Here is a 22,013-nt window from a genome sequence, read left to right as displayed (position 1 = left end):
GTACCTATATATATATATATATATATAATTTATTTTTATAATTATATAATTCTATTGTATATATATATGTGTGTGTGTGTATATATATATATAATTTATACAATTCAGTTATAATCACATTTATTTGTATACAGTGGTGCCTCGGGTTACGAAAATAATTCGTTCCGCGGCCGCTTTCGTAACCCGAAAAGCCTTCGTAACCCGAAAACCCATAGGCGCTAATGGGGGAAAAGCCGCGGCAGAGCCGCGGCTCCATTTAAAATAGCGCCGGAGTTTTTTCGTAACCCGAAAAAACTTTCGTAACCCGAAACAATAAATCCCTATGGGATTTTTTCGTATCCCGAAAAATTCGTAACCTGGGTATTTCGTATCCCGAGGTACCACTGTATATGTAAGATATACAATAGAATTATATAATTATAATTACTTGTATAATTATATTATTCTATTGAATACACACACACATACAGTAGACCCTTGTTATACGCTGGGGTTTAGTTCCAAGACCCCCGTAGATAACAAAATTCTTGTATGCTCAAGTCCCATTAAATATAATGACATAGCAAAATGGTGTCCCTTATTTAAAAAAAGGAAAATCTTTGAATTGGGACTATTGGGGTGCATGCCCATGCCGTGCGTGCGCCACCACACCACCGCATGCACAAGCCCCATTCACTTAAATGGGGCTCGAGCATAGGCATAAATTGTTTTACACAGGGAGTCTGTAACAGATCCCCCGCATAAAGCAAGGGTGCACTGTATGTGTGTGTGTGTGTACTCTAAGTTAATACAATTTAATTATAATATTTGTATAATTATACAATTCTAGTGTCTCTCTCTCTCTCTCTGTGTGTGTATACTGAGATGAGACCACTAAGAACAGTGGCAGTTTGAAGCCTGATAGCCACATGGTGGGGTGAGCTCCTGTCTAGCTCTCAACTTAGATGTTTGGAAGCATGCAAATGCTAGTAGATAGATACGAGCGAGTGAAGGAGGGAGGCGTCAAGGAACAGACCCCCTTCCTCAGGACACACACACACACTCAACACACACTCAGGCACAGACCCCTGCCATGCTTGGATCACCCCATCTAAGCATGACAGAGGGCAGGAAGACCTCCAGGGACCCCCTCCAGACCCTTGCCATCTTTGGATCGCCCCATCCAAGCATGGCATGGGAGGGTAAAGTAAATTCAGCGTAAATTCAGTGTATTGGTTTTGAAACTACTTGCCTTGCAAGTAGTTGCAGCATCAGTGAATTGAATTTTCTCTATGAAATTTATTTTTTTAAAAAACTATGCACCCATCAGTGGCTCTACAAGTGCAAAGGCAGCACTGACAGAGGGGGGAATGGTGGATCTGTCCAAAACGGAGAAGGCATGGTAAACACCCCTCTGCCTTTTGTCCCTCCCCTCCAGAAGGAATCTATTATGATCTGTCATTCCCACTTTTTGAACTCACTTCAGAATCGATTCTTCTGAAAAGAACCTCTTTCAAACTACTCTCTGGAAAAAGCAGAGTAGTTTGTAAGAGGTGCCTCACTTTATTGCATTTGCTATTGATCACACCAGGATCTGAACCAGTTTCAAATGGGGATGATAGTCATATAATTCACTCAGCAATTAGCTGTATTTCTTAGTGGAAATGAACCTCTAGAGAGAATACTCCGCTAGGCCTTTGTAGCTCCTCCAGCACAGTTTTATGGTCAGTGTCTGGCAGATGTTGACCCCAGAGTTGCTCTGGAAGAGCTAGAGATTCCCAGAGAGGTCTTCTCTCAGGTAAAAACATAGTGTTTTTGTTATTTGCAGATTTCCCGCATCTGTGGGGGTCCTGTGACTCCTAACCCCAGTAAATGTGGAGGGATAAGTGTATATAGATACAATATATAATATTTGCAATATAGAATTCAATGATATAGCCATGTTAGTCTGAAGAATCAGCATGTAGAGAGATCTTGTGGCACCTTTGAGACTCATTGAGAGAAACATTCAAAGATATAGCCATGTTAGTCTGTAGAATCAATATATAGAGAGAGCTTGTGCCATCTTTGAGAGTGACTGAAAAAAAGTTCAAAGATATAGCCATGTTAGTCCGTGGAATCAATAGATAGAGAGATCTTGTGGTACCTTTGAGACAGAGTGAAAGAAAGGTTGGCAGGATGAGCTTTCCTAGATTGAAGTCCAAATGCATCTGAGGAAGTAGACAGAAGTCTAGGAAAGCTCATGCTGCCAACTTCTTTCTTTTGGTTAATCTCAAATGTACTACAAGCTCTCTCTTTAGATACAATTTTTCAGACCAACATGGCTATGTCTTTCAGTCATAGCTGCTAGCTTCTGCTCAGAAAAATAAGCTACTTTCAAGCTTAGATTTGATTTTTAAGTAAATCACTATCTTAAAAGAGTGCCCATAATGGATGCTTGACAGAATGTCTTGGTTTCTTCGTAGGGTTTACTATCTGTCAGCAATTTGGCCAGACTTTTGCCTGTGAGAGAATCTGGTAGAACAGAAAACAAAGGAGTTTATCAGACAGGGTGTCTGCAGCCCAGATCTGGGGCTTCTGCGGATTGGGCAGTTCGCATTGGCGTGTTATCCAGAATATATTTCCATACCTTGTTGATTTCAATGGGAGCCCCATCTGCGGGGCTTCCGGGGGACTTCTGAACTGGCGCCTCATTTTGGCGTGTTTTGGCCAGTTCGCTAAATAAGGGGATTGACGGGAATCACATTGGGGCTCTGTACGATCACACTGTGAATTGGTCTGGTGTGAAATCCCAATTTGCTTGTTCTCCTGACCACCATTGCAAAGACCCCCGGGTTGTAAATCTCCCATGATGCCCTGCTGCAATTTGCCCCATTTGCTTCTACCGGGGCTGGGAAGTGATCATGGCTCCATCGGGGCTCTCTCTCACCTTTCCTCTCCTTCCCCACTGCAACTATGGCAGAGGAGCCGGCCAGCAAGCGCTTTCTCCCTCCTGCCTCTCTCTCTCTCTCTCTCTCTCTCTCTCACACACACACACAAACAAACAAAAAGGGGGGGGGGAAGGTGCCTGATGGGAGCTCTGTTCATGCCCTGCCTTTGGCCTGACCTGAACTGACCCTTTTCCTCCTATTGACAGGTCACTGAGGCTAAGAGAGAATGACCTGTCAGTTCCAACTAAAGTAGACTCATGGAATCAATTGGGAATAAAAGAGAAATGCAGCGCAGGCATATAACACTAATAATAATAATAATAATAACAACAACAATAATAAAGGCTCTTAAGTTCCAGGAGGTGACGTTTGCAGCACTCATTGGGCATCAGAAGTCTGCTTCCCCCTTCTTTAGAGCCAGATGCCAGAATGCGCAGATTCTGTCATCAGATTAAAAATCTCTGGTGTGTGTGTGTGGTTGTGTTGTGGTCATTTGGGTCAGTGCAGGTTATGATCTGCTCTTGGCCGCATGTTCAATCCCAAAATGCAAGCTAGTGCCATCTCTGTACCCTGTATCCCATTCCCTTGCCACCCCAGAATGCCTCATACACAGGTAATAATAGTAATAATAATAATAATTCCTCACCTCGGAATGCCAGAAAAGGATGCATTTTTTTCTTTCCCTAGGCTCCCCCCCAATTTCCTTAGAGACAATAGCAAAAATTGTATCAATTTGACAATCACCCAAATTGGACAGAGAAACATTTTTAACATTCGGATTGCAACATTCCTTTGGATTGCAACATATGCAAAAAATAATTGTAAAAAATTAAAAACCAAAGGGAAAGGTCCCAGCTGGAGACCAGAGCCTTACTTTGCTGTGCTGCCCTGACCTGACCTGAATTGACCCGTCAATCACCCCCTTTTTGCTTCCTGTCAGAATTCCCTTTTTTGCATTCCTCCTTCGGCTCTTTCCTCTCCTCCTCCTCCTTCTCACTCTTGGGTGAAGGGGAGGGAATGTTCTGACCTCTATACATCCCTGGATTTGCCCCGATTATGATAAGAGAAGGCAACTGCTATAAAGGGAAGGAGAGAACTCCCAGAATTCCATAGCATTGAGCCAGGACAGTTAAACTGGATTATCTCCTCCAGTGTGGATGCAACCTAAGAGAAGGCAACTGAATGACTAGGAGGATGGGGCTCTGACATTGAATTTCACTGCCAGGGAAGGGAAACTAGAAGGGAGAAAGAAAATAGGGGTAGCTGTCATTGACGTGAGGCTAACATTCGCATGAAAGTGGAGGCAGGCTCCCTTATTGCCCCCGGAAGTGCAAAGGTTCGAATCGTATGCACCAGTGTGGAACTACAATTTGCACTCACTCTGCTTTCCCTGAATCCATCACGTGACTTCCTTCAATTCGATTCTCCCCCAGTTCGGAAGGGTAATGTAACAGCGACCAGGTCATACAGAGTATGGAGCAAGTTTGTTTCCTGCTTCTTCAGAGGACAAGACCCAGAGAAACGGATTCAATCTACAGGAAAAAAGATTCCACCTCAACATTAGGGAGAATCTTCTGACAGTAAGAGCAGATAGAAACAAGTTGGAACCCATTCCTTCTGTGTGTGGCGGAGTCTGCCTCTTTGGACATTTTTAAACAGAAGCTGGATGGCCGCCTGTTGGGAGTGGTTTGATCGTGAATTCTTACATGGCTGGGGTTTGGACTGGAGGGCCTTTGAGATCTCTTCCAACACTGCTTTTATGATTGTACTTTTAAAATATTGTAAAAAAACACCCTCCTTCTGATTCACTGGCCAATGTTTTCTGGAAATTATCAATAGAAGGATGATCTCCCTCTCTTCCAGCCCTCTTTCTTTTCTCATCCTTTCCTTTTAAAATTCTTAATTTTGTTTTTGTCCCAGGACTTGTTGGGAGAAAAGGCCACGGAAATCCTGGAGGCAGAGAAGTTGTCCTTAGACTCCAGACAGAGAGCACAGTCCAGTCGGAATCTACAGGAGGGCTCAGGAAATGCCATCTCATTGGGTAAGGATGGAGGCAGGTATTCTTCACTATGGTCTCTTCTTCTCAATAGTAGAGAGACTGCAATTATCTTCTCTTGAGCCTCGATATAGTGGAGATGCTTATCTTTTGCAAGTGTCTTGCTTCAAGAATTGAGTCATTTATTTCCTTTTAAAGCCAGCACAGGGAGAGAGCCATTCTATTAGTGTGTTATACGCAATGAGTGTATATCTTTTAAAAAGACAAGTACAAGGGATTGGAAGAAGGGCTGAATCTGGAGTTGGTATTCTCGGTCTCTGCAGTTCCTGTCTGGGGAAGAGCCTGGAATATATGACCCACTGTCAGAGCCAGAATAGACGTCTCCTAACTTTCCCATTCAGTCACAGAAAAAGTGCCAGTGAGTCCTTAGTGATGTTTTGACTGTGTGGGATCAGGTCCATCTGAAACCTCCTTTAGTTGCCAGCCATCCTTTAGATATGACTGGTGGCATCCTGTTGGTGACATACATACATTAAACTATTCTCTGACACTTATTCTTGTGAGCCTTCAAGTTGTTTCTAATTTATAGCAGCCCTAAGACAACTCTGTTATGGGGCTTTCTTGGCAGGATTTGTTCAGTGGGGGAGTCCCTTTGACTTCCTTTCAGGCTAACAGAGTGTGATTTGCCTAAGGTTACCCAGTGGGTTTCGATTGCGGGGGTTCAAACTCTGGTCATTATCCAACACTCTAACCACTATACCACACTGGCTCTCTCTTGCCCTTGTGCTCTATCCCAAACTCTCTTCTCATAGCAGCTGCCAAGCCCTAGAAGGGGCTGCAGCTGCTGTTTCTTAAATCCTGGAAAGGGAGGGAGAAGAGAGGCAGCTCAGATCATGAAAATACAGTCAGCCCTGCACATCCACAATTTTTTTATCTATGGATTTTTTATCCACAGATTCCAACACGCACTACTTAAATTTCCCCAGAAGGAATAAGTGCATAGTTTGGAGAATCCTAGAGTGATCTCTTGTCAGCACAGACCCAAGAGGGCTCTGTGGCTCAGAGTAGTTTGCTAGCTTTCTCTGCAGAATGGAATATACATATTTTCATTTCAATCAGGTATGAGTAGACAAATATTTTTCATAGGCCTTCTATACTTTTTTGCTCATCTCTACCAGTCTCATGAGATCCAGAGTTTCATATTAGTTTGAAGGTTGGACTGTGCCTCTGGAGACCAGGACTCAAATCCCCACTGAGCCATGAAAACCACTGGGTGACTTCAGGCAAGTCACAATCTCTGTCTCAGAGGATGGCAATAGTAAGCCCTCTCTAAAAAACCTGCCAAGAAAAACGTGTGGGTGGTTACCCTCGGAGTCTCTATAACTTGGAAACGAAGATACATAACAACAAACCAGCCTCATGAATCATAGAATCATCGAGTCATAGAGTTGGAAGAGACCACAAGGGCCATCTAGCCCAACCCCCTGCCATGCAGGAAATCCAAATCAAATCATCTCCGACAGATGGCCATCTAGCCTCTGTTTAAAGACCTCCAAGGAAGGAGACTCCACTACACTCCGAGGGAGTGTGTTCCACTGTTGGACAGCCCTTACTGTCAGGAAGTTCTTCCTAATGCTTTTCTTGTAGCTTGCATCCATTGTTCCGGGTCCTAGTCTCTGGAGCAAGTGAAAACAAGTCAGCTCACTCCTCAGTATGGTGTCCCTTCAAGTATTTCAACAGGGCTATCATATCACCTCTTAACCTTCTCTTCTCCAGGCTAAACATTCCCAGCTTCTTAAGTCGTTCCTCATAGGACATGGTTTCTAGACCTTTCACCATTTTACTTGCCCTCCTTTGGACACGTTCCAGTTTTTCAACATCCTTTTTGAATTGTGGCACCCAGAACTGGACACAATATTCCAGGTGGGGCCTGACCAAAGCAGAATAGAGTGGCACTATTACTTCCCTTGATCAAGATATGATACTCTTAATGATGCAGCCTAAAATTGCATTGGCCTTTTTAGCTGCCGCATCACACTGTTCACTCATGTTCAGCTTGTGGTCTACTTAGACTCCCAGATCCCTTTCACACATAGTCTCGTTCAGCCATGTGTCTCCCATCCTATATCTGTGCATTTTATTTTTCTGCCCTAAGTGCAGTACCTTACATTTCTCCCTGTTGAAGTTCATTTTGTTAGCTGTGGCCCAACTTTCTAGTTTATTCAGGTCATCTTGAATGTTGATCCTGTCCTCCGGAGTGTTAGCTACTCCTCCTAATTTGGTGTCATCTGCAAATTTGATAAGAATGCTCCCAATTCTGTCATCCAAGTCATTGATAAAGATGTTGAATAGCACTGGGCCCAGGACAGAGCCCTGTGGGACCCCACTGGTTACTTCTCTCCAGGATGAAAAAGAGCCATGGTTGAGCACCCTTTGTGTTCAGTCAGTCAACCCATTACAAATCCATGTAACAGTTGCCTTGTGTATCCCACTTTTTATAAGCTTGTTTACAAGAATGTCATGGGGAACCTTGTCATAAGCCTTACTGAAATCAAGATATACTATATCCACAGCATTCCCTTCATCTATTAAGCTAGTAATTTTACCAAAGAAAGAGTTTAGATTTGTCTGGCATGAATTCTTTTTCTGAAACCCGTGTTGACTTTTTGTGATTATGGAATTGCCTTCTAGATGTTCACAGACTCTCTTTTTAATGATCTGTTCTAGAATTTTCCTGGTATTGATGTCAGACTAACTGGTCGATAATTGTTTGGATCCTCTCTTTTCCCCTTTTTGAAGATGGGGACAATGTTTGCCCTCCTCCAGTCTGCTGGCACTTCTCCTGTTCTCCAGGAGTTCTCAAAGATTATTGCCAATGGCTCCAATATTACTTTTGCCAATTCTTTTAATACCCTTGAATGTAGTTCATCTCGTCCTGGAGATTTATATTCATGGTTATTCAGCAAAGACTATCAATTGCTTGCCTTTGGAATTTGGAAGGACAACAGGTCAATAATTTTGGAAATGGTACAGAAAGTTTACTTTTGCCTGAATGGTACAGAAGGGCTGTATTGGTTTAAATTTATAGCGCTTTATAAATAAAGGTTAATAATAATAATGATGATGATGATGATGATGATAATAATAATAATAATAATAATAATAATAATAATAATATTTTTTGTCTTCCTCCCAGGAGATAGAAGACTGCCAGAGCCAAGATGTACTGCCTCAGCTCTTCATTCTGACACTCTGCAAATGGTTTCTGAGAGCCTAGATCAGGTAAGGGGCAGGATCTCTGGGGAGGGCAGGTGGGGTGATCCTGGCCCTTCTTCCTGGCCCTGACATATTTACTCTCTTCTTCTTTCCTTCCATCAGACTTTCTTGTCATGGCATTTTAAACTAAACTATACTGGGAAAATCCCAAGCTGTCGAGTTTTCTGTTCTAAGTGGGGTTAATTGGGTTTTTGGTATCTTGTTTCTTCTCCCAGGTGACTTTTGAGGAGGTGGCCATTCGATTCAGCAAGGAGGAGTGGTCCCTATTAGATCCAGATCAAAGAGACCTGCACAGGGAAGTCATGGAGGAAAACATGGAACTTGTGGCCTCTCTTGGTGAGCCTACTTCTTTTTCCTGGCTGATCCAGTTACTTTATAGGAACCTTTGTAGCCTCTTCCTGCCTTCTTGCTGTTTTTCCAGCAATGGAGAGAAGGGATCCTTAATGTGTGGGTTAGACCCTGTGGCTCACTCTAGGTCAGGGAGGAAGTAGACAAAACTTTAGAGTTGTGTCCACAGGATAAGATTAACCCCCAAAGCAAGGTTCAGTTTCGTTCCTGCCTCTGCTCTGGTCAGACGCTTCAGATCAGCTCTGCTGCTTTTTCTCCTTTACTTCTTAAAAAAAACCTTTATTCTGTCCTGCTCCTTTTTCCTCTGCCTCCTATCTGTCCCCTCTCCTGTCTCTTTGGACTGCCGGGGGACCAACAACGATGTCATGTCCTGTGAATCCCTGAGCTTGGCTAGGGAGCAACCCCGACACTCCCTCAGCCCCGATGAGGACCAGGAGCCTGCGGCTAGGACCATCAGGGCCAGGTCAGAGGAGGAATAACCCTCGTTTCCGAACCTACAGGGGCCCTGCCACATCGGAGGACTCAGAGCAAGGCGTACCACCCCCGCCCAACTGCCCCCCCCGCTGCAAACATTGCCGCCAGAGCTCTCCTCCCTAATTGCTTCCCTTATCTCCTTCCAAGCCACGCCTTTGTCGGGCCAGCAGCCTACCCCTGCAGCCCTTCCCCTCTCCCTTGGGATGATGGGCGCCATTCCAGACCACCAGGAAAAACCTTCGTGTCTTAACTCCCAGCTCAGCGCACCCCTGCCTCAGCTCAGGGAGTCCCAAACAGGACAAAGTCTTCCTTCTCCTCCACCCCAGTCTCCCGCTCTTCCCTGGATTCCATCCCTCCTTCTGAAAGGGGAAAATTCACCCCCAGGAAAACCGCCATTAAGCCTCATGAAAAAGGCGCAAAAAGTCTTCCGGGCTCCTCTTCAACTGCTGCTAAGACAAAAACAAAGCGGCCAGCACCACCTACTGGCCAACAACACAAATATAAAAAAACCCCAAACCTCTATTATTCTCCATTCCTCTTATGACGAGGACGATGCAGAGGACATTCCAAACAAATTATCTCACAGTGAAGAGGGCGAACTCACCCTTGAAATTATCTGATGATAATGATGATGGAGAAGATCCTACACCTTCCTCCAGTAGACTTTTCCCCCAAGAAGATTTTCAAATCCTGTTGAACAAAGCAATAAAAACTCTTGAATTGCCTATAAATGCTAACATTCCTCGGACTCAAGACACATATCTCCCCCAGGGAAAGAGTGACTCCTTCCCACAACCTGGGCCCCTATCTATCGAGGTTCCTTTTACTTCAGATTTCATGAAGGTTATTAGAGAAGAGTGGTCTAAGCCTGACACAGCCAGACCAAATCCTCAATCATTCAAAAAAAAATTATAACCTTCCCCAAGCGGTCATGTCAAAGCTCCAAGTTCCTATGGTTGATGCTCCTGTTGCGGCTCTGATCACGTCCTCAGTCTAATCCAAAGACGGAGACGATGCCCTAAAAAACCACGAAGATAAAAGATCTGATTAGGCCTTAAGAAAATCATTTGAAGCCTCTTCCACAGCCATCAGGGCTGCATCTACAGTTTCTATTCTCTCCAGAGCCTTTTTTACATGGGCTAGAGACTTTATCCAAGAGGTCCCTAAGAACAACATTAAATTACGCCAGGGCATCAATAAACTTTTCAAGGTGTTGACTTTTTCTTCTGATGCTTCTCTTGACATCATGCAGCTGAGTGCCAGGGCTCAAGCAGCATCTGTCCCAGTTTGGAGACAGAATTGGCTAAAAAATTTGGACGGTTGATGCCAAGTCCAAATAAAACCTTACCATGGCCCCCGTCAGCGGAGAAAAACTATTTGGAGACACATTCGAACCCCTCCTCATAGAAACCAAGGACAAAAAAAGCCTTACTTTTGCTACCTAAAAGAGACGAAAAGTGATCATTTCGCCAGGGACAGGGTTCCTTTTGCTCATACAAAAACCATCTTCCTTTCGTCCTAGAGATCCTAGGTCCAACAAAAATCAGTGGTCTGACTGAAAGCCAAAGGCCGCCAACAATACCACTCCTGAGGATTCGGAAGGCCTAACAACTCCTCCAACCAACACCAGGGCCCATCCACCTCCAAACAGAACCGAAATTCCCCCAGAGAATGACTGGCCGCCACACCTAGTGGGCGACAGACTTCTACACTTTGCCCACATTTGGAAAGCCTCGACTTAGACAAATGGGTACTCACCAAACTGAGACATGGTTATTTGATAGACTTCCTCATGATCACTTTGTTCCATCACCGATGTCTCAACGCCACAAGAAACACAGGTTGATGTTACAAGCCATAGATCACTTACTACAAATCGGAGTGTTAAAACAAGTTCCATCTTCAGAAACATACAAAGGTTGCTACTCTATTTTGTTCATCATGCCAAAAAAGGACAGTTCATGGAGGGCCGTACTAGACCTAAAGTGGGTGAACAGAAAATGTTGCTTCCGTGTGGAAACTAAAGACCATTCTAGAGGCCATCAGACCACACGACTTTTTCTTGTTTCTGAATTTAACTCAAGCCTACCTTCATGTTTCGGCTCACACTCTCCACCATTGCTTTCTGAGGTTCTCCTACCACAACAACCATTACAATACAAGGCCCTTCCATTTGGCCTCTCGTCAGCTCTTTAGGTTTTTACAAAGATCATGATATTGCTGGTGGCTCATTGAAGGCTACAAGGAATTCACGTCCATCCTTATTTGGACGACATCTTAATATGCTCACCATCATTCCAACAAGGCAGACAGGATGTCCATCTAGTACTATCTTCGTTAATAAGACATGGTTTTCTGGTCAATCGTGGGAAGAGCCACCTAGAGTCTTGCCAACATATTCTCCACCTCGGGACGATCATCGACACCCTACGTGGCAAGGTATACTTATCACCAGAAAGAATGAACAAACTTCGTCAGACCATCAACCTTGTGTCCCGTTTTCACTCGACAAACCTTTTGCTCCTGGCAAGACTACAAGGCTTAATGAAATCGACCATAGACTGCACATCATGGGCCAGATTTCACTCAAGGCCTCTCCAGTGATTCCTCCTTCCACACCAAAAACACATATCGTCAAAGATCAACAAACGACTGATACTCTCTCACAGGGTCAGACACCCCTTCTTCTGGTGGACTTCTCCCAATCTCCAAACAGTTCGACCACTCTGGCCTCCTCAAGAACTAGAACTGATGACAGACACCAGTCTGTGGGGCTGGGGAGCCACACTCAACAATTCCTATACATAGGGAAGATGGTCTGTCCAAGAACAAAGCCACAACATAAATCTCCTAGAACTCAAGAGCGTTGCGCCTGGCTCTTCTACAGTTCTCATCCCTGGTCAAAGGACAACTGGTGTTGGTTCGGACAGACAACATGTCAACAGAATCCCACATAAATCGACAAGGAGACACAAGATCAAAGTCTCTAATGAGCGAGACAGAGCTTCTGATCAGGTGGTCACAAACAAATCTCCTCTCAATAAGATCAGAACACATCAAAGGGACTCTAAATACAAGAGCCGACTGACTCAGCAGACATAGACCAGTCAGAATGACAGCTAAAACCTCTAGTTTTTCACATGGTGCCACACAAGCTCAGAACTCCCCTGGTAGATCTCTTCGCGTCACCCATAAACAATCAACTGCCACGCTTCTTCTCTTTGTTCCTATCTCAAGGAGCGGAACAAATGGACGCTCAATGTGCCCCATCGCCCAATGGGACACTATATGTCTTTCCTCCAACGACCATGATCAACAAGTGCCTAAAAAAGGCAAGAAAAGAAAGCTCAACACTAATATTAATAGCTCCATACTGGCCAAGAAGACCATGGTTCTCAGAGATCCTGGCCATGGCTCTAGAGTCTCTCAAGCTTCTGCTTTGCCCAGACCTTCTATCCCAAGGTCAGATTCACCATCCAGGACCGGCCTGGCTCAACCTTCACGCTTGGAGGCTGAATGCCAAAATATGATAAAATGGGGACTCACTTCTAGGGTGATAGACACAATCATCAATGCTAGACGACCTTCCACCAAACGAATATCTGAATATACTTATAGATCATTTGCCCATTGGTGTAAGCTAAACAAACTTAATCCACTCAAGGCCTCTGTGAGCTCTCTCCTTTCTTACCTCCAAGAAGGATAAAGATCTTAAGCCCAACACCCTCAAAAGACAGGTCTCTGCCATCACTTCCGCCTTTCCTCAAAAACACGCTAACAAACTTTCCAACAACTACTATGTCAGAAGGTTTCTTTGACCAGCCACTCTCATCCGACCTCCCACCGTTCATAGATACCCTAACTGGGACCTCCACAAGGTGCTTTCGGCTCTTACCAAAGCTCCATTTGAACCACTAAAAGACATAGACATAAAATTCCTTACCTGGAAAGTTCTATTCCTCACAGACATCACCTTGGCCAAGAGAGTCTCAGAACTTGGTGCCCCATCCATACACAAAGAACTCTGTGTGTTCAGAGAAGACTGTGTTGCTAAGACTAGATCCAACTTCTATAACCAAGATAAACTCTACATTCCACAGGGCCCAAGACACCATTCTACCCTCTTTTTGTCCTCAACCCAAAAAAGACTTGGAAAAGACCTGGCATACACTGGATGTTTGGAGGGCTCTCCACATTTATATTAATAGAACTAAAAGGTTCTGTTTGACTTACGGCCTTTTTGTCTCATTCCACAAAATTTCCATGGGAAAAAGGTGTCCGTTTCTACTCTTTCCTGATGGATCAGGTCCTGCATATCCATGTGTTACACAGATTCTACAAAACCTCTTCCTGGAACTATTTACGCACATTCTACGCGTAGTGCTTTGACCTCTGCGGCACTCGCTACTAATGCCTCTCTAGAAGAGATTTGCTGGGCAGCTACATGGTCCTCGACATCTACCTTTGTCCAACATTACCGCCTGGACTCCTCTCAGTCATCTGAGGCGGCATTTGGAAGGAGGGTACTACTGGCTGTAGTACCTCATAGACTCCATCGCCTTCTACCCATCCTTATTTTTGGGAGCTATGCCATATCCCACACATTAAGGATGCCTTCTCACCATCGCTGGAAAAATGAACATTGGCTTACCTGGTAAGATGTTTGTTTTAAGCGATGGAGCCGAAGGCATCCTCCCCTCCCTCTGATTGGTCTTGATCTCCTGGCACCCAGGTTTAAGGTCAACCATTAGTGTTCTCTCATCCCATTGGACATTTATGGTTCATTTGTTATTGGGCCATTTGGATGCCCTAAAATTTGTTTTCTTAGTTTTTGAGAGTTCTTCTCAACCTTCCTTCTCTAGGCTGTTACATTAACTGAAGCTTGCTTTGGGGGTTAGTCCTATCCTGTGGACATGCCTCTAAAGTTTTGTCTACTTCCTGCCTAGAGCGAGCCACTGGGTCTAGCCCACACATTAAGGATGCTTTCGTCTCCATCGCTTAAAACAAACATCTCACCAGGTAAGCCAATGTTTATATTTCTGCCAGTTGAGTCACCTCTATCAGAAACCTAAGACTGAGAAGACTGAGGCCCCAGTTCTCAGCCCTGACAAGATATTCTCACCCTCTCAAGTTTTCATTTCAGCAGGCTGGGCATCTTTCTGATACCTCTTCAAATGAGGGTTTTGTAGGGGTAATTTAAGTTTCCTAAGGTAAATTTCTGTAGGGGTAATTTAAGTTTCTTTGGTAAGGAAACAAAACTATTTAAATATCAGAAATATCAAAGCTAAGCCTGTTAGAGTCTAGCTTTATATCTGCATAGTAGAAGAAATGTGCCTTTGTCTAAGTATGCTTCCCTAAGAACTGAGACTGACACAAAAAATCCCAAACACCTAATGTGTAATTTAAAACGAAAGTTTACTAATGGTTTTAATCTATATTTACACAAAAGGCTATATCCTAATATAGCTAGTTAAAAGAAATCGTCTTTCTAAGGAAAGTAGAGATAGGAGAAACATAGGAAACATGTAATTCAGTTAAAAAATCTTGCGAGAGCGTGTGTAAATTACCCTGCAAAACCAGGGGAGGTGGAAGTCGAAGAAAGTCCATACTTCTGACACCATGTTTCTCAAACAGATAAATACATTTATTCAAAAGTCAGTATCTTCTGGAAAGCTGTAGCTTCAGAATACTCACACACAAAGTCAGTCTCTTTCTAAACAACTCCCACCACTCCCAAGATCACATAATGATTTATAGGAACACAGTAACACAGAACAGGTGAATGAAGAGAGAGGATGTAAGACATAAAGAAACATACAATATATATCACATCCCTCTTCTTTCAGAAAAAGAAGAATTACAAACAACTACAATATTAAGATCATTAAAAATCCATAGGAATCATACATTAGTAATAAAATTGCAGTCTTCACAACATCATAAAAAAAGGAAATTTCACTCATGATGCTACATATCTCTCAGGTAAGAATACTTTTCTCACATAGGATGTTACATGTATGGGGGAACCTTTCTTTTATCTGAGAAACATTTGTACCTTGACAATTATCTTGGTCACCTTGGTAAACATCCTGACTCATTTCCACATGACTATCGGCAACCCTTCCCCGGCGTCTCAATTTACGCCTATTGCATCTATACTTATGTCCATCCTCAGTCGCAACCCAATATGTTCGGGGCTGCCTACATTTTTCTACAACAATTGCAGCAGACCACCCTTCTTTCTCTTCAACCCATACATGATCTCTTTCTTGCAGAGGCTTAAGGGACTTTGCAGTTTGGTCATAATAATATGTTTGTTTCTCCTGAGCTCTTTTGAGACAGTCTCCTATACCACTAGGCACTTCTGGAGATAACACATCCTTAGTTACTGGGAGTTTAGTCCTTAATACTCTGTTCATCAGCATTTGTGCTGGTGAGTATAACATTCCAGTAACAGGAGTGTTTCGATATTCTAACAGTGCCAAGTATGGATCTCTTTTTGAGTCTTCTGCCTTCTTAATCAGTTGTTTAATAGACTGTATTGTTCTTTCTACCATTCCATTAGACTGGGGGTATCCTGGACTACTAAAACACTGCTGAAAACCCCATTCCCGAGCAAACTATTGAAACTCACAGCTAGCGAAAGGCATATTATCACTCATTACTATTTTAGGAATGCCATGTCTCGCAAATATAGCTTTTAATCTTGATATTACTGTCCGTGCTGTCTTATCTGGAATGCTTACAACTTCTGGATATTTTGAATAATAATCCACCACCAGAAGGAATGCACATGATTTATGCTCAAAAATATCCATACCCGGTATAAGTGGTTCTTTCTGATTCCTTGAAGCATAATATGCACAAACAGAACAATTCCCAATACATACTTCAATATCTTTACCCATACCAGGCCAATACATAAGACCTTTTGCTCTTGCTTTAGTCCTCTGAATACCTTGATGAGATTCATGCAACTGAGATAGCATTTCTTGCCTTTGGGCAAATGGAATAACAACCCTTTCTCCTTCATAGAGAATACCCTCTTCATATCGGAGGGAATCTCTCGCTGACCAGAATGGCTTCGCTGTTGAGGGTACTTCTCTGTAATATTGTGGCCACCCTGTGTTGTAAAAGTGGCCACTACCTGAAGCTGTTCATCCTTTGCAGTTGCCTCTTTTATAGCTGCAACCCTTGCTGAATGCATTGCTATCGTACTCAACTCATGTATCACTCTTTCCCCCTCTACTTGTTGTTCATCATTGCTAGGAGGATCTACGGTAGCCCTGGACAATGTGTCAGCTAAATACATATACGTCCCTGGAGTATACACTATGTTGAGTTGGTACCTTTGAAGTTGTAATAACATACGCTGTAAACGAGCAGGAGCACCACCAATTGGCTTTTTGAAAATTACTTCTAGTGGTTTATGATCAGACTGAACTAATACTTCCTTACCAAAGACATATTGATAGAATTTCGTTATTGCATACAACACAGCTAACAATTCCTTCTCTATTTGAGCATAATTTTGTTCTGCCTGACTAAGAGATCTAGAAGCATAAAATACTGACTTATCATCTTGCATTAAACAAGCACCTAATCCATTTTTTTGATGCATCGGCTTGAACAATTACTGGCTTTTCAACATCAAAATATTGAAGCACCAGTGCCTCAACATTAGGAGGAACTTCTTGACAGTAAGGGCTGCTCGACAGTGGCGCAAACTCCCTCGGAGTGTAGTGGAGTCTCCCTCCTTGGAGGTCTTCAAATGGAGGCTGGATGGCCATCTGTCGGGGATGCTTTGATTGTGATTTCCTGCAAGCAGGGGGTTGGACTGGATGGCCCATGTGGTCTCTTCCACCTCTCTGATTCTATGATTCTATGACATAGTTGTTGTTTGACCCTTTCAAATGCAGCCTGATGTTCAGGCATCCACTGAAACATTACATTCTTCTTCATTAATGCCCTTAAAGGTGTTGTAAGCTCTGACTCTTGTGGAATAAATTTTGCCAAATATTGAACAATCCCTAACACCCTGTCTATCTTGTGGAGGGGGCATTTCTTGAATTGCTTTTATCTTTTCATCAGCCTTAACACCTTGAGCTGTCACTATATGTCCCATGTATTTCACAGAATCAATTTTAAACTGAATCTTTTCCTTATTGAACCTGATGTTTTTGGCCCTTGCTTCTCCATTACCTGCTGTAAAATCTGATCATGTTCCTCAGAAGTTTTTCCTGCTATTATCATATCATCAGCAATCATATATACTCCTTTTATATGCCCAAAAGTTTCTTCATTCTTTTGCTGGAATACCTCACTAGAAGACTTAAGCCTAAATGGCAGACGATTAAAACAATATCTTCCCCATGGTGTATTGAATGTACACAAACAGGCTGAGGCTTCATCTAACTTCACCTGCCAATAACCATATTTTTCGTCTATGATAGTAAAAATTCTCACTCCTGCTAACCTAGCTAATACCTCCTCTATTGTAGGAATGGTATAATGTTGCCTACAAACTGCTTTATTTAAATCACGAGGATCAAGGCATATACGTAACTTTCCATTTTTCTTTTTTGTAACAACCAAACTGTTCACCCAGTCTGTGGGACCTTCAACTCTAGACACCACTCCTGTTGCTTGCATTTGACTTAGAGCCTCCTTTAAGCTATCCAAGATTGCAATAGGTATCTTTCTACAGCCATGTATCACAGGAGGGAGAGTTTGAACAATGTGTATATGATGAGGACCTTCAAATTCCCTAAGTCCATCAAAAACATGTGAATATGCTGTAACTAGTTGTTCACATGATGTAAAATTAACCAGGCCTATATCATCAACTCGACGCACTAAATTTAAAGTCTCACACGCCACCCTGCCCAACAATGGAAGTGTTGACTTATCTGTTACATAAAACAACAAACTGGCTTTTCCATTTTTAGTGCACCTTTCCAGGACAATTGTACCAAGAGGCTTTATCTGAGCTCCGCCATAAGCTACAAGAACTACTTCATTTTTAACTAATTCTTTTTTTCCTGGCAGAGCATTTAGTATTTTTGATGGCAAAACATTTGCCTCAGCCCCTGTATCTAGTTTAAACTTTACTGCTAACCCTTTCAAGGTTACATCTGCATACCATCCTGGGGTTTGATTTGCCAGCATAGGTTCAGCAATATCATGAGATAGAAGTACTATAAATAAACTATGTAAGCCCAAATTATGAACTTGATGTCCTTCTTGTCTTCCACTCTCATTTGTCCTCATAAGCCTACACAGCTTAGCAAAATGATTTTTCTTTCCACACTTATGACATAGGCCGGTTACAAACCGGCATTTGGGACGTCCAGAGGACGTCTCATGTTTAAAAAGGGGCGTCTCTTCTAGACGCCCCTGGGCCTAATACGGACTCCGTCCGTACAAGATGGCGCCGGCCCTTCTACATGGCCAGCGCCATCTTTGCGTATCGGACGCTGAGCGTCCCTACGCGTCGCATCCTTTGTGATGTAGCGAGTGCGCCCCTGGCACCTCGCTATGTCACAAACGCGACTCTAAAAGAAGTTCCATTTTGGAGCTTCTTTTTCAGTCTGCATGGGAGCCGCGCCGTGTGAAGGCTCCGGCTCCCCCGCGGACTAACCGGCGGCGGTTTGTATCCCGCTATAGTTTCCCAAATGCAGGACACTTGTATGGTCTATGCTCAGTTCCGCATCTTCCACATAATATACATCCAACAGGAGCCTGTTTCTTATCAGAGAAGTAATTGTAATTTAGGCTGCATCAATAAAAGTATAGTGTCTAGATCAAGAGAAGCAATTGTGCCATTATATTCTGCACTGGTCAGGCCCCACCTGGAATATTGTGTCCAATTCTGGGCACCACAATTCAAAAAGGACATTGAGAAACTGGAGCGTGTCCAAAGGAGGGCAACTAAAATGGTGAAAGGTCTGGAAACCTTGCCCTATGAGGAGCGACTCAGAGAGCTGGGGATGTTTAGCCTGGAGAAGAGAAGATTAAGAGGTGATATGATAGCCCTGTTTAAATATGTTAAAGGATGTCATATTGAGGAGGGAGCAAGCTTGTTTTCTGCTGCTCCAGAGAACAGGACCCAGAACAATGGATGCAAGCTACAAGAAAAGAGATTCCACCTCAATATTAGGAGGAACTTCCTGACAGTAAGGGCTGTTCGACAGTGGAATGCACTCCCTCGGAGTGTAATGGAGTCTCCCTCCTTGGAGGTCTTTAAACAGAGGCTGGATGGCCATCTGTTGGGGATGCTTTGATTTGGATTTCCTGCATGGCAGGGAGTTGGACTGGATGGCCCTTGCGGTCTCTTCCAACTCTATGATTCTATGATTCTATGATTCTATGAAAAACTTTTTATGTCCAAGAGTTTGAACTGGTATTTCTTCAAAATCTTGATGTTTTCCACACACTTCCTGTTGTTGTTTGCCAGAACATACCATGGTCTGCAACCGAGCTGTGGTCACTTCAGCCAAACGGCACAATTCCAATGCTTTCTCTAATGTAAGGCCAGACTGCTTTAAAAGGCTTTCCTTCATCTGCAGTGCACTGAAAACAATTTTGTCTCTTATCATCTCATTTGTCACAGAACCAAAATCACAGTTTTTTGCTTTGCCTCGTATATCTGTGACAAAAGTATCAACAGAATCTTCGCTTTTCCATAAGCAACTCCAAAACAAATAACGCTCAAATATAACATTTGTCTGAGGAGTAAAATAGTCTCTAAAGTTCTTAAGTACTTCATCAATATCTTTTGGCTCCGTATCAGAAAAAACAAACGTATTATAGACTTCAACAGCATCCTGGCCAACACAACTCAGGAGTATAGCTATTTGTCTTGTCCTTGAATATTTATCTGCTCCAACTGCTGTAAGATAATTTTGAAAGGCTTGTTCCCACTGCTTCCAACTCACTGCCAAATTACCCTGCAAAACCAGGGGAGGTGGAGGTCAAAGAAAGTCCATACTTCTGACACCATGTAATGTTGTGAAGAATGCTCCATCAAGTTTCTCAAACAGATAAATACATTTATTCAAAAGTCAGTATCTTCTGGAAAGCTGGAGCTTCAGAATACTCACACATATAGTCAGTCTGTTTCCAAACAACTCCCAAGATCACATAATGATTTATAGGAACACAGTAACACAGAACAGGTGAATGAAGAGAGAGGATGTAAGACTTAAAGAAACATACAACAGATATCACAGTCCCAAAGGGGGAGTGACCTAAATCAAATGGTATTTTGAGAGAGGTGTTTCCATGCAGGAAATCCCTATCTATGTATGTAATGAGGGGAAAAGAGAGTGCAAACATTTTCCCTGTTAACTTTATCAAGTTCACAGTGGCTTGTAAGAAACTGATATCTACCGCTAGCCATAAATGTCTGAGTGGGGACTCCCCCCTCCAAGGATATTTGTTTTGTCTCCACTAATTTCCACTGTGGCTACATTCAGTTACTAGTAAATATGAAATTGCTGGGATTGTTTACAGGCAAGCCAGAGATCAAAGATGTCCTCAGAGGAGAGATTTCCTCTGTAAGGAAATCTCTCCTTTCACCTCCTTGCTTTCTCTGGCTAGCCAAGTCCAGCTCCTCCCATTGAATTATCTGAAGATGCAGAATGAGGGCAAGTATCCCGAAGATGTGAGTGAGTGGAGGAATTTATTCAAGTTTTGCCAGAGACAGTGTTAATATTAATAACATTAATAAGATATTAAGGTTGTCAAATCAGTATAGCAACCAGCTTTTATTAAATCCTTTTGAAATGTGTTGAGTGCAGCTGATGATCTCTTAGGATAAACACTGGAAGCCCACCTGCTTCAAATCCCTTGCTCCAACTGGGACATTTTGTCATCAATAATGTATTTGAGTCCAGTGCCATTTTTTTCTTGGCCTATGGCTAAATTGTTTCTGTCTTTGCCAGGTGGAGATGGACAAGAGAGAGAGAATTTAAAACAACGAAGGATGTCTTTGCAGCAACGAGCCCAACATCAACAAAAGAAAGAGAAGGGAAGCAAAATCAACACTCGAGAGAGGAGGGTGAATAAAGCTTCTGCTTCTCAGGCTGGAGATCTCTGTGGAACGTCTATCCAAGAAATAAGGCCGAAAGGAGAGGAAAAGAGTAAACAGACTTCTCTTGAATGTTGGAGAAACCCTAGTTGTAAAGAAACTCTTAGTTTTCACAGGGGAGTTCATGTAGAAAGAATTCACACAGAAAAAAGAAAATGTGAGTTCTTGGAGTGTGGAAAGAGTTTCAGGTGGAGATTATTTAAAAGGCCCCACAGAGGAGTGAAACCATTTAGCTGCTTAACCTCTGAAAAATGGTTAAATAGGAAGAGTAGCATATCACTTCACAAAGTCGCTTGCACCAAAGAAAATCAATTTAAATTTAAATGCATGGAATATAGAAAAAGTTTCAGTAGAAAGATGAATCTTACTTGTCATCAACAAATCCATACTGAAGAAAAGCCATTTAAATGCCTGGAATGTGGAAAGGAATTCATTTGGAAAAGTGATCTCATTTGTCATCAAAGAATTCATACAGGAGAGAAGCCATTTAAATGCTTAGAATGTGGAAAGGAATTCAGTCAGAAGACAAATCTCACTTGTCATCAAAGAATTCATACAGGAGAGAAGCTATTTAAATGCTTAGAATGTGGAAAGGAATTCAGTCAGAAGAGAGATCTCACTCGGCATCAAAGAATTCATACAGGAGAAAAGCCATTTAAATGCTTAGAATGTGGAAAGAAATTCAGTCAGAAGACAAATCTCACTTGTCATCAAAGAATTCATACAGGAGAGAAGCTATTTAAATGCTTAGAATGTGGAAAGGAATTCAGTCAGAAGAGAGATCTCACTTGTCATCAAAGAATTCATACAGGAGAGAAGCCATTTAAATGCTTAGAATGTGGAAAGGAATTCAGTCGGAAGACACATCTCACTTGTCATCAAAGAATTCATACAGGAGAGAAGCCATTTAAATGCTTAG

General features: G+C 42.7%; 1 pseudogene; it reads left to right on the top strand.

Annotated features, from left to right (window-relative positions):
* LOC121921838 overlaps positions 1–22,013 on the top strand; it is a 32,962-nt pseudogene that overhangs the window by 9,476 nt on the left and 1,473 nt on the right.

This window comes from Sceloporus undulatus, chromosome 2, assembly GCF_019175285.1.
Source record: "Sceloporus undulatus isolate JIND9_A2432 ecotype Alabama chromosome 2, SceUnd_v1.1, whole genome shotgun sequence".
NCBI lineage: Eukaryota > Metazoa > Chordata > Lepidosauria > Squamata > Phrynosomatidae > Sceloporus > Sceloporus undulatus.
The sequence above is the reverse complement of the archived record's forward strand: the minus strand, read 5'-3'. Positions and strand labels throughout refer to the sequence as shown.